General features: G+C 54.5%; 1 non-coding gene across 1 annotated transcript; it reads right to left on the reverse strand.

Annotated features, from left to right (window-relative positions):
- Positions 1 to 746: 746 nt before the first annotated feature.
- Positions 747 to 849, reverse strand: LOC127491193 (U6 spliceosomal RNA). The gene has a single exon (XR_007919787.2). It is a non-coding gene; the product is annotated as a U6 spliceosomal RNA (small nuclear RNA).
- Positions 850 to 4,282: the final 3,433 nt, after the last annotated feature.

Genomic DNA, 4,282 nt, shown 5'->3' on the forward strand with positions numbered 1-4,282 from the left:
CGGCCGTTTCAAGAGACAGTCTTTAGGTTTGGTATCTGCTAAAGAATTTGGGGCCAGTGCAGCAGGCCACTTGTGATGTTGGCATCCCCTGTGAGCACCGGCTGGAGTCCTGGCTGGGCTACTTTCTTTCCTTTTTTTTTTTAAGATTTTTTTATTTATTTGAAAGTCAGAGTTACACAGAGAGAGGAGAGGCAGAGAGAGAGAGAGAGAGAGAGAGAGAGAGAGGTCGTCCATCTGCTGGTTCACTCCCCAATTGGTCGCAACGGCTGGAGCTGCGCTGAACTAAAACCAGGAGCCTGGAGCTTCTTCCGGGTCTCCCATGGGGTGCAGGGCCCAAGGACTTGGGCCATCCTCCACTGCTTTCCCAGGCCATAGCAGAGAGCTGGATCAGAAGTGGAGCAGTCGGGACTAGAACCAGCACCCAAATGGGATGCCAGTGCCTCAGGCCAGGGCGTTAACCCACTGTGCCACAGCGCTGGCCCCTGGGATACTTTCCATCCAGCTCCCTGCTAATGCCCCGGGAAAGCAGCCGAAGAGACTCAAGAGCTTGGGCCCCTGCACCCACGTGGGAGCCCCAGATGGAGTTCCAGGCTCCTGGCTTCGGCCCGGCCCAGACTTGGCTGTTGTTGGGGAGTAAACCAGCAGACAGAAGATCTCTCTCTCTCTCTCATTCCCTATCTCTGTAACTCTGCTTTTCAAATTAAAAAAAATCTTTAAAGAATTATATTATTTATTCAAAATACAGTAAAAATATGGAATGCTTTAGAATTTACATGTCATCGTTGCACAGGGGCCTTGCTAATCTCTGTATTGTCCCAACTTTAGCAAATATGCTACCGAAGCAAGCACTAAACTTTTCTTTACAAAAGGCATGTGTTTTACAATTTATAACCAAGCAGGGGAGGGAGAAATATATATATATATATACACACACACACACACACACTACACACACACACACACATATATATATATAAGTATTTTAGTGCATTTTGAAATCCATGCAGTTTTCTCTAATACATATTTTCTATGAACTTTTTGAAGACAGAGAGAGAACAAATATGATAAAGTGTTAGCAAGTGAGGGTGGCGCTGTGGCATAGCAGGTTAAGCCTCTGCCTGTGGCGCCAGCAGCCCATATGGGTGTTGGCTCAAGTCCTGGCTTCTCCACTTCCGATCCAGCTCCCTGCTAATGGCCTGAGAAAACAGCAGAAAATGGCCCAAATATTTGGGCCCCCGCCGCCTACATAGGAGACCCAGAAGAAGCTCCTGGCTCCTGGCTTTAGGCAGGCCCAGCCCCAGCTGTTGTAGTCACTTGGGAAGTGAACCAATAGATAGAAGATTCTCTCTCTCTCTTTCTGCCTTTCAAATAAATAAATCTTTTAAAACCAAACAAAATGAAAAAACCATGATTAAGAGCAAGGTTTGTCAGATGTTAGTGACCTCCACCCTAGTGCAGAACTCTCTAGAAACTTCTAGATGGGGAAAAAAAAGAATCTGGCTGAATTACGAAAGGGGAACTGGATACCTCTGTGAGCAACACAACAGCGAATGCTTCTGGCGCACTTCCTCTGTGCCAGGCCCTGGCCTGCACTTCCCACAGAGGTTGCACTGAGTTTGTCCTGACCACGTGCCCCTGAGGTGAAGCTGGCTTTAACCCTCATTCTGTCGAACGAGGAAGCAGAAACTTAGGGGTTCAGGTGTGCACAGGTGATGTCATTGACCCTGTACTTGATTGCACCCCTTCTTAGAGCTCATTGTTTTAGCCAGTCTACAAGGAGTACCTTGAGCAGATTGAACCGGGTGCTGGGGTTGTGGCCAGGCTCCGTACTCGTGAGACTGTCCCAGCTGTCTTTGCTGGCTCGCCTCTAGGACCTTGGTCGCTGGACATGTGCTCATGGAGGTCAGATGATGCTTGAAAAAGACACCACTCCCGGAGCAGGCATTGGGGTGCGCTGGGTTACGCCACCACTTGGGACACCCACATCCTGCTTCAGGATGCCAGTGCAAGTCCCAGCTACTCCACAGCAGTGATTGCTGGTCCAAGTACTTGGGCCCCTGCCATCCACATGGGAGGCACAGATGGAGCTCCTGGGTCCTGGCTTCACCCTAGACCAGCCCCGGTGGTTGTGGCCATTTGGTGAGTGAGACAGTGGACAGGAGATATACGCTCCTGCCTTTAAATAAATAAATAAATCTTTTTAAAAAAAGGACATATGTTCCACCAGGACCTGTCCCCTTCCTTTTTTTTTTTTTTTTTTAATTTGAGAGGGAGAGACAGAGATCTACCATTTGCTGGTTCACTCCTCAAATGCCCACAGCAGCCAGGGCAGGGTAGGAAGAAGCCAGGAGCTCACTCCGGGCCTCCCAAGGTGGGTGGCAGGGACCCGAGCACTGGAGCCATCACCTGTCGCCTCCCAGGCTGTGCGTGAGCAGGGAGCTGGGACCAGGAGAAGAGCGGGGGCTGGAGTCCCGGGTTTAAAGACATCCCAAGGAGCGTTCTCACCACTGCACAAACTCGGCCCGCTGCTTCTGCCGTTTGCTGGGAAAACAGCTCTCCCGGGAGGGGGCTGCCTCTGCGGATCCCCCTAAGGAACCTCGCTTGCTAACCCATGGGAGGCTTTGTCTTGTCTGGGGCGAACACGTGTCTCCTCATCCGTCGGCTGGGTTTCAGCCTTACTCAGGAGGTCCATGCCCACCAGAAGGGTTCAGCTTTTTGCAGTCCAGCCTGTGTGTTTCTGTTCTGCTTGTTTGTTTTTATTTTTTACCCTTTGGGCTCGGCTGCCTGGCTGAGAAAGGCTGCAGATCACTCCTGGACCCCCCAGCTCGGTGTCTGTGTGGGGTACAGGTGCAGACAGGACACCGCTGTGACCTTGCATACCTGGTGTGGCCCGGGCTGGAGGGTACTCAGACAGGGTCTCCCCTATTCCTCCAACCTCCCATCCAGCTTGGGGCACCCTGTGAGGTCCCGCGATGGCCACAGCTGGGATTCGCCTTTGTTTTTCACTGTTAGAGGCTTGGAGACGGCAGTCTGGACCCCTCCCTACCACCCAAACCACTTCTGTTTCCCGGTGGCACCCTTGGAATGCTGAGTCGTGATTTCCACATCCCCGCTGCTGTGGTGAGCAGCTGCATTTCTGCTGTGTCATGGTTGGGAGGGGGGACTCGAGACAGAGACTCAGCGGATTCTGCTGAGTCACGCTCTGCTTCCCCAGCCTCGGGCAGCTTTCACAGTCAGCAGGAGGGAGCCAAAGTCTGGAAAAGGGCAGCGGCTTCTTGTGGATCAAGTCTTTGCACACTGCTTGCCAAGCCCTGTCCCAAACATCTCGACAGTGACACGTCCCACACGGAGCTGCTGGCTTCTCCCAAGAGCTCCTAGGTGCTGTCACCGCTGGCTCCAGTTGCCTGGCCCAAGAGCTGGGAAGTTACTCTTGGGTCGTTTTCTCTCTTACTGTTCTCGCTCCTATTCCTGTGGAAGCCCTGATGGCTTCTCCTTTGAAACGTGTGGACACGTCCGGAGCACGCACACATTCCAGGGCGGGGACATCTTGGCGGGGGGCGGGGGGGGGTCTGCTCCTCTCTGGGCCACTCTCCCTGCTTCGCAGACGGGTGTCCTGTCAAGGTCGGCTCCTGCCCCCGTGGTCTTGAGCTTGTACCTCCAGCATGAAGGCAGAGCTGGCTCCATCCGGCCGCCCAAGCATTGGTTCTGGAAGGAAGACTGGGAAGAGGGTGGTGGGTTGTCGGACGGAGCACAGCTGTAAGTGGTGGGTGCCAGACGTCACCAGCGATGCACCTGGCGCGGCAGGAGGAGCCAGTGAAGGGATGCGTGGCAGTGGAAGGTCACCTGCGTTCTCTGGCCGGCGGCCCCGTCCTGCCCCTCGTAGCACCTTCCAGCCTCTGTTCTCTGCTCCTGCATCGTAGACCCCCAGCCTGCCCACCACAAGGACCTTGGTGGAGCCATAAGACCCGTGGGGAGAACCCCGCATCTTTAGCCTGTTCACACCTGCAAAGTCCTCTCATCTGACGCTGCTCGGAGGTTCTGGGGAGGAGGGTGTGGACACCTTGGAGGAGCCACTACTCAGGCGACCACAGGAGGAGAACGAACGGCCCCTGGATCACGCAGCTGCTCGAGAGAGGGGAAGGGGCATCCCGGATGCTGAGTCAGCACGGGGGGGAAGCGCCACAGACAGCTCTGGCACAGGAGTCCCGGCCTGGCCCCTTCCACCCAGGGCTCTCGCTGTGTGTCGTCTGTGCCAGCTGCAGCCGGGGCTCCCTGGATGGGC

This window comes from Oryctolagus cuniculus, chromosome 11, assembly GCF_051225735.1.
Source record: "Oryctolagus cuniculus isolate XC-2025 breed Fujian yellow rabbit chromosome 11, ASM5122573v1, whole genome shotgun sequence".
NCBI lineage: Eukaryota > Metazoa > Chordata > Mammalia > Lagomorpha > Leporidae > Oryctolagus > Oryctolagus cuniculus.